Source organism: Myotis davidii, unplaced genomic scaffold, assembly GCF_000327345.1.
Source record: "Myotis davidii unplaced genomic scaffold, ASM32734v1 scaffold187, whole genome shotgun sequence".
NCBI lineage: Eukaryota > Metazoa > Chordata > Mammalia > Chiroptera > Vespertilionidae > Myotis > Myotis davidii.
In genome coordinates, this window is record NW_006383018.1 from 2,318,082 (window position 1) to 2,327,003 (window position 8,922).

An 8,922-nucleotide genomic window follows, 5' to 3' on the forward strand; every position below is an offset into this window, starting at 1 on the left:
CCAATGTCCATTCAATCATTCTCAGTTAGATCCTTCTTTTTGATAAAAGACACAAGAGCAAATGTGAACAGACAGGTCCTAGATCATTCATATTTCATTGCACAATCAGTCTCAACAGTGGGTCTGTTCCTACCTCGATCATTTTCTTGTCTAAGATAATTTTCTCCTTTCACTGTTTCCAGACATTTTCACTCAGGTACTCCTAAAATGTTTTAAGAAGCAATACATTCCTCACCACATTTTAAAATTGATGCCTAAAATTGTATCATGTTAAAGAGTTGCTAATATATATATATCCATTGTGAAATATATATATACTAGAGGCCTGATGCCTGAAATTGTGCATGAGTAGGCCTTCCTTCCCCCAGGTGCCGGCACCGGCTTTCCTCTGGCACTCCGGACCCAGGCTTCCCTGGCAGCCCTGGCTTTGTCCAGAAGGTCGTCCAGAAGGACATCTGAGGACATCTGGTCTAATTAGCATATTATGCTATATATATATTCTAACACATTATAATGACATTTAAAAATAAACTGGCACATCACTAGTTGATATCTATCCAGTAGAATCGAAATAATATAGTAATTTAATACCCATCATACTTTTAAAATATACATAAGTCAATTCTTGTCTACCTGTAGGAAAATTTTTTGTTCCTTTTTCTTCTTGATATTATATTTCCATTCCACTTTTATCCTTTAAAATACTTATTTCATGAGCAACATACTTCTATGCAATGAAATATGTAAACAAATAGAGATAATTTTAAATTTTCAGTAACCATAGGTTCAAAGTGTTAGGAAATTCCACACAATTTCTCAAAACAACATACATATATAAATACTGATGAATAATTACTAAACATAAAATGTAAAGTTGTATTGGAATTGCAGTTCATAATGGTAAAGCCTTTTTCCCTCATATATTCAGGGATGAATATAGCAGGGTTAACATCAATGCTGAATATACGATTTGGCAGATATAGGCTGAGAAACGCTTCACTTAAATAAGTAAATAGGCATGATGGAGTCTTGTTATGACAATAGGGCTCCATTCTTTGAATTCTTCTCAGTTATATACCAAAATCCCATGATTACTTCGTGTCAAGATTATTTTTAGGGGCCTCTCACCTGATGACTTGATTAGGTATCCTTCCCTTTTGTGGGAAGCAGAGAATTGGAGCCCATCTCATTTGCAAGAGGGCTAATTACTGTATCTAGAGTCACTCACTTCCCCTTTCTTGAGCACAACCCCAGGCAATGCCTTAGGACAGTGGTTCTCAACCGACCCTTTAATACAGTTTCTCATATTGTGGTAACCCCCAACTATAAAATTGTTTTCGTTGCTACTTTCCATCTGATTTGCAAGAGGGCTAATTAGTGTATCATTAGAGTCACTCACTTCCCCTTTCTTGAGCACACCCCAGGCAATGCCTTAGGACAGTGGGTCTCAACCTTCCTAATGCCACGACCCTCTAATACAGTTCCTCATGTTGTGGTGACCCCCAACCATAAAATTATTTTCATTGCTACTTCATAACTGTAATTTTGCTACTGTTATGAATCGTCATGTAAATATCTGATATGCAGGATGTATTTTCATTGTTACAAATTGAACATAATTAAAACATAGTGATTAATCACAAAAACAATATGTATTTATATATATGTGTTTTCCGATGGTCTTAGGTGACCCCTGTGAAAGGGTCGTTCTATCCCCAAAGGGGTTGCGACCCACAGGTTGAAAACCGCTGCCTTAGGAGGTTTGGGATGAGTGTGAGCTATGCCTTTCTATGATCAAGTGATGAAAGAAAGGCATTGCTCAAAGGAGATAGGAAGGGAGAAACAGACTGATGCTTTGGTCACAGGAGCTTTCTGGGGTCAGTCCAGTTTAGGAAAGCTTATCTGGACAAGGAATCCCTTGAAACAATTTATACCCCTTGTTAAGACTTCCGTCCCCGCCCCCTCCTCCCCCAGCTCAGGACTCTTCTTATCTCCAGCATTTGTTTTTCTTATAGCTCATTTGGCACTTCAGTACCCCAGCACTGCTGATAAATGCTGGGGCTAGTCTTTAATATTTGTTTTGTGAAATGGGCCCTTTTTTCCTACCAATCTTTAGCGCATATTTTCTTAAACTTTAAGTTCTTCCGAAAGCTCCCTTAGGGCCTTGTAAATAAGACAACTATATGGGCACCGATGTTGAAGTATCCTGATCAATTCAACTGAAAGAAAGAAAAAGAAGTAGGAAGGAAAATTAAAAAATACTCTCAAAGATAGAGAGCGGATTTTAAATTACAAGAGGTTGATTCTGTGCAGAGGGCCTGCACATCAGGCTGCTGTTATCCGGCCTCCTGGGCTTACACAGACATTGATTGGTTGCCTCCATTCAACATCTATTCCTGGTTCCTCCCAGCTGCAGTACCTTTGTCTTCCTCTCTCCGAGGGTCCTAGTGCCCTTCTTTTGCTTTTGTAGCTTGTTTCAGAAGCCCAGTTGGCTCACTTCTACTGTAACTTTCTAAACAAACTTTCTCTTATAATTTGAGTTCTTGGCTCTGAATTCTTTCTTTACTGAGCTCAAGAAACCAAGGTACAGTTTCGCCGCTAACACTGCCGGTAACTTCACCAGCTCATTCTCAGTCACTTGGCTTTGATCCCATTTCCATTCTGCAGGTAAGGCCTGTTTTTTTTTGTTTTAATTAATTTTAGAGAGAGAGGAAGGGGGGGTATCAGTTTGTTGTTCCACTTATTTATGCATTCATTGGTTGATTCTTGTATGTGCCCTGACTGGGGATCGAACCTGCAACTGAAGTATGGTAGCAAACATCTCAGGTAGAAACTATAGTTTACCTTTAACCCTGCTGTTTGACTTCTGTGCTTATTTGCTTTGTTTAACAATAGAAAAGTTATTTTAGTTTTCTGAATTATATAAATCATCCCATTCGATTAAATACCCTATTAATTGTAATGTGAAATCCCATTGGTTGTGGTCATACTGGTCTTAGAGAGCACATTTTCCTTTACACCTGGGAAGGACAGCACATTATCCCAAGGTCAGAGGGCTCCAGTTAGCAAACCAGGTTCCTCAGTCCAGACCCGAGGGCTCTAGATGATGTGTTTCTGTCAATTCAGTGATCCAGAGACCCCAGACTGTAATTTACATAACGTGCTGCTTCCGCTTCTGGAAACTGCTTTTTGCAAATCAGGTTCCTCATTCCAAACCTTGGGATGCAGTCAATACCCTTGTGATCTTTGCCTATAAAAGTCTGGTTTTGCGACCATCTTATTACTATGAGATTTGGGGAGTGGCCCCTCATAGTCCCGGATTGCAATAAATGTGACTCTTTAACTCGACTTCTTGAGGTGTCCTTCTGTGATTCGTGGGGTACATTACAACACAACCTTGGTGTATCAGGACATCACATTAACCAACTGAGGGACCTGGCCAGGGCTAAGACCTTGTTTTTGACCTAGTCCATTACATTCCATATTAGTGACCATAGGAATTGATTGGTTCAAGCACATAATTCAATCCAAGAGATTTTGCCCATGCTTTTAGAGAGAAAGAAAGCATATAATTTATATATATATTGGCAGATGCTTCTGGCAGAGATGATTTCTTTGCTGCTGGACATGAGTGAAGTTGCTCCGGGAGTCTCTGGCAGCTATCTTGCCACCACAAGGGCAGAGAACTCTTTAAAAAAAAAAAAAAAAGATCCAACACTGTGTGTAGTACAATTTCTTTTTCCATCTTAAGTTTCTCAGAGTTCTTGGCAGAGCCACAAAATGTAGAGAAAGAAACTGAGAACTAGTCATAGTCACTTGACCCAGGATCAACTTCTCTCTGAGGCAGATAAATTCCCAAATATTCTGTTATGTGAAACAATGAATTTTTCTTATTGTTGGTTAATCTGAGTTAGTTTCCTGTTACTTGCTACATAAAAAGTGAGTTAATTTACAGTGGGGCCTTGACTTATGAGTGTCCCAACTAACGAGTTTTTTGAGATACCAGCTGTCTCTCCGCAGATTTTTTGCATTGAGTTGATAGAGTAATTTGAGTTAGCGAGCTCCTTAACGAGCTCGGTCTTGGAACGAATTAAACTCATAAGTCAAGGCCCCACTGTAGTTCCTACTGTAATCAGAACATCTCTGCATTTATTTTGTTAGTTATTTTTTGACATATCTGGACTAATGTGTATATTTTTTAAAGAAAAAATACGATTGCTTAAGGAGATTGAAAAGCCAGAGATTTTCATTAATTTCAGGAGGGAAATATTGGTCAAAATATAGCACTTCTCCTTCTTCTACCTGATCTCCAAAGACGCTGACAGTTGGCTCAAAATGTCAGCATTCATTACGGATGGAGCTGCTGCTCATGACGTAGCTGTATCATCGCAGTGACTTCCTAGTCCATCAGTCCTGAGCAGGACTTTGTGCTCAGCCAGGCAGTGCTGGGCCAGCACAGGCTTGTTCTCATGAAGCTCCTCACAGGTGCATGCAGACAGATACACACTCAGCACACAGGCTAGCCTCTAAGAGAAGGGAGGAGGGCCATGGCAAAAGCACCCAGTGCCTTATCTCCAACAGCATGTCAGCCCTCTTATCTAGAATGAGATGAATGAGGGGCCCGGGCTGAGAGTCAAGAAAGCAAATATACAAAAATACGTATTTAGAATTGTGGCAAATACTAGGAAAGAAACAGACAAAGCCTTGTAAAAGAATAAATGGGTGAGGTTGTTTTAAAAGAGGTAGTCTGGAAAGGCTCTGTGAGATGACATTTAAATTGAGATTTGAAGGATGAATAGAAGCCTGGCATTCAAATGAAGGGAGGAGGCTGGAGTCTGGCAGCATTCCAGATAGAAAGATCAGCAACACAGCCCGGTGGTTGAGCATTGACCTATGACCCAGGAGGTTGCAGTTTGATTCCCAGTGTGGGGCCTGCAGGAGGCAGCCAATCAAAGATTCTCTCATCATTGATGTTTCTTTCTCTCCCTTTATCTCTGAAATCAATACACACACACACAGGTTTTTTTGTTTGTTTGTTTTTTGTTTTTTAAAGAAAGAACAGCAAGTACAAAGGCCCCAAGATGGGGAAGAGTGGGGATGGAGGGCAGGTGGCATGATATGAAGCTGGAGATTTAGGCAAGGGCTGAACCATGAAGATCTGTGATGGATGGTCAGGTGTTTGGGTTTTATTCCAAGCGCAATGGGAAGTTGCCAAACCATTGAAGAGTTTAAACCAGGGGTGGGCAAACTTTTTGACTCGAGGGCCACAGTGGGTTCTTAAACTGGACCGGAGGGCCGGAACAAAAGCATGGATGGAGTGTTTGTGTGAACTAATATAAATTCAAAGTAAACATCATTACATAAAAGGGTACAGTCTTTTTTTTCAATAGTTTTATTCATTTCAAATAGGCCGGATCCGGCCTGGGGGCCGTAGTTTGCCCACAGCTGGTTTAAACAGAAAAGTGACATGAACTGATTTGTGATTTAAGAAGATCACTGTTTTGAAAACGAACTGGGCAGGTACAAGAACAGAAACAGGGAGGTCAATTGGGAGCATGTAGCTGTAGTCCAGCTGAGAGATAATGGTGCCCTGAACTAGAGCAGCAGCAATGGAGATAAACAGAAGGCTAGACAGTTTGCTGATGGAATAAATATTATTAAATATGGGAAGTAAGGAACATTTGATTGTTGGATAGAACAAAAAACAGTATTCCCTTCCTCTCTTCTTTTTTTCCTTCTTTTCCTTTTTCCTCCCTTTCTTTGTCTTATTATTATTATTAAAAGATCAGACAGAGGCCGAAAACCAGGACTACAGGCTTTATTAGAGGAGAAGCACCTGCCAGGTTGTCTTGCAAGGGGAGAACAGCAGCATGTACAGGGGTGGGCACGCCTTTTGAGGGGTGGAACGGGAAGGGGTGGGGGGCTTAGTGTACTCAGCGCACACTGATTGGTGGCTTACTGCATTGTCCATATAGCACAAGGGCTTAGGGTATTTGGCAGTGTGGATTGGTGGTCCAATGTATAGTCCATATAAGGTACATGGTTAGTCACTCAGGTATTTCTGGGCTGTAGGTTATGTCATACTCTGCCCACCAGTTGGGGGAAGGGAGGATCTATCAATTATTCTTAGTATGGAAAGGATACATCAATATTTTATTTGTAGACATGTTAAGTTTGAGTTACTAGTACATAGTTGATATTCAACTGTATGAATATATGAATTTGGAATTTACATTTGGCATATACATTTGGAGATTATCAGCAATAGATGGCATTTCAAGCCATGGGAGTGACTGAGAGCACCTAGGGAGAGAGTAGACAAAGAGAAGAGGCCAAGGAATCAGGTGGTCCCCAACATTTACAAGTGTGATAGGAACAAGTGTGCTAGAGAGAAGATTGAGAGTGAGTAGCCAGGTGGGTAGGTGGAAAACCAGAGTATAGCAGGATGGAAGTCAAGGGAAGAGTCTTTCAAAGAGGGCGGGGCCAACTGTACTACATGCACCACCAGAGCAGTAGGAGAGGGAGACAGAGATGCTTTCTGCATTTGGCTTCCTAGGGGTCTTACCTTGCCCTTGACAAGAGCAATTTCACTGGGGGAAGGAAAGCTAATGGAAACAGAGTTATAGGCAACCTTTCTGAAAGATTTTGCTGTGGAGGGGAGTAGAGAAGCTATAAAGAGAAGAAAATGTGGGGCCAAGGGAGGGACGTGTGTGTGTGTGTGTGTGTGTGTGTGTGTGTGTGAGTTTATTTTCCAGTTTGTGGGCTGGGTGGGTGGGAGATTTAAAAGCTGTTTGTTTATTATTGGAGATGATCCAGTAGGGTACAAGACAGTGGCATGAAGAAGAAAGGGGCTAAGCAAAGCAATGAAGTCCTTGAGAAGGAGACTGAATCCAGAGCATAGTGTTGAGACTGAAAATGGAGATCCAAGGCCTGTTCATGTACTTAACAGGAGAGAAAAAGGAGATGAGAGAAGTGAGTAGGCAGAAGAGATGCGGGAGGTTCTATCTGACACTTCTCTTTTCTTTTTTTAAAATTTAAATGCTTTATTGTTGAAAGTATTACATATGTCTCCTTTTCCCCCATTAACCTCTCTTCGCCCGCTCCTCCCCACCTCCCCCCAGCACATGCCCTCATCCCTCTACTGTCTGTATCCATTGGTTATGCTTATATGTATGCATACAAGTCGTTTGGTTGATCTCTTACCACCACCCCCCCCCACCTTCCCCTGCTTTTCATCTGAGGTTTGATGGTCTGTTCAATGTTTCTATGTCTCTGAATCTATTTTTGTTCATCAGTTTATGTTGTTCATTATATTCCACAAATGAGTGAGATCATGTGACACTTCTAATATTTTAATGCTGTCATATGTAAATCAAAATTTGATTTTATTTATAACACTGTGGGGCTGTCCATAGACATAAATTCACACACACATACATACAAACAACTTTCTTGGTTAGGACATGTGTGCAAAATTTTTTTACTATAAGTACATTCTAATCAACCATATTTAGAATTAAATATAAAAGAACCGACAGTATTCTATAATTATAGATATAATTACTGACATTTGAAATCTGCTTGGTTGAGTAAACCAGATAATTAGAATTTCTTGTTAAATAGGCTGAGGTTCCAACATATGTAGGACTGAGTACTTTGCACAGAGAAAATATTCCTTGGCTAGAGAACTACATTCTTCACCTGGGCCAGGTATTTCAAAAATATGCTGTTTTGGTCATAAGGGAGCACAGATGGGGATGGAATGGGTGGGGAGAGAGATATTACACATGATTGTGCAATTTCATTACCACTGTTGGGAAAACAACACAAAGCCATGACCAAGTTGGTAACATTACCTTTGGCCTATAAGGAACAGTACATTTTTTGGCTGACTATTACCCTCAATAATTTATCTTGATGTTACACAATGCATTTCCTTATGAAAACTCAGAGAGCCTTATGCAAGTTACTTCATTTGTCTACACAGCGTTGGGAAGCTGAGAGCTGTTGTCTTGACCAATGCTGTTCCATGGAAATATGACATGGCCACGTATGTAATTTAAAATTTTCTAGTACCTACATTTAAAAAAGTAAAAAGAAACAGGTAAAATTAATTTGGATGTTATATTGATCTAACCCCGGATATCTAAAGTATTATCATGTCAACGTACAGTAAGTAGACATAAAAACTTGTTCATGAGATATATTGCATTCTTTTGTCGGTACTAAGTCTTTGAAATCTGTTGTGCATTTAACACTGAGAGCACATCTCAGTGTGGACAGCCACATTTCAAGTGCTCAGGAGCCACATGGCATCTCCGCTTTAGAGAATACTGGAAAGATGATGCGTGGCCCCAGGATCCACAGCTCAGGCTCTATTGCAAGGTAATATAATGTGAGTCACAATTTGTCATTTTCCGGCTCAAAATCCTCCCAAGACTCCCCCTCACTCCTAGGACAACAGCTAAAGCTCTTACCTATGAGGCTGAATCTGACACAGCCCTGCCTTCCTTGCCAAATTTATGGCCTACCAATTCCCCTCCTCTGCACCCACCCCCACTCCCACCCTTACCTCAGCATCTTGGCACTTCCTCCTCCTCAGGCCTGGAATGCATTTTCTCATGGCTCCATCCCAGAGTTCATTCAGGTATTTGCTGAAACTCATCTCAGGAAGGCCTTTGATCTAAAATAGCTCTCCTCTCTAGCCAGTCTCCAGCTACTTACCTGCTTTCTTAGTGTTCATTACAGTAGGCACGGAAAATGGTACACACATACTTACCTGGCAGGGGAGAGATGATCACAAAGGTGGTTTTCCCAGGCGAGGCTGATCTACTGTGCTCCAGATGCGCTGACCCCTGCGATTTCCCCAAATGTGGGAAACTCGACTGCATCATTTGTGGTAGTGGGGGCCTGCATTCATGC

The 8,922-nt window shown here is 41.0% G+C and overlaps 1 long non-coding RNA gene across 1 annotated transcript in view; it reads right to left on the reverse strand.

Annotated features, from left to right (window-relative positions):
- The window catches only part of LOC107181718, an 18,917-nt gene extending 9,995 nt beyond the window's left edge, over positions 1-8,922 (reverse strand). Inside the window, exons 1-2 of the long non-coding RNA XR_001512418.1 lie at positions 8,834-8,922; positions 1,348-1,354 (exon numbers count right to left, since the gene is read on the reverse strand). This is a non-coding gene — a long non-coding RNA (uncharacterized LOC107181718). The remainder of the gene's footprint in view (positions 1-1,347; positions 1,355-8,833) is intronic.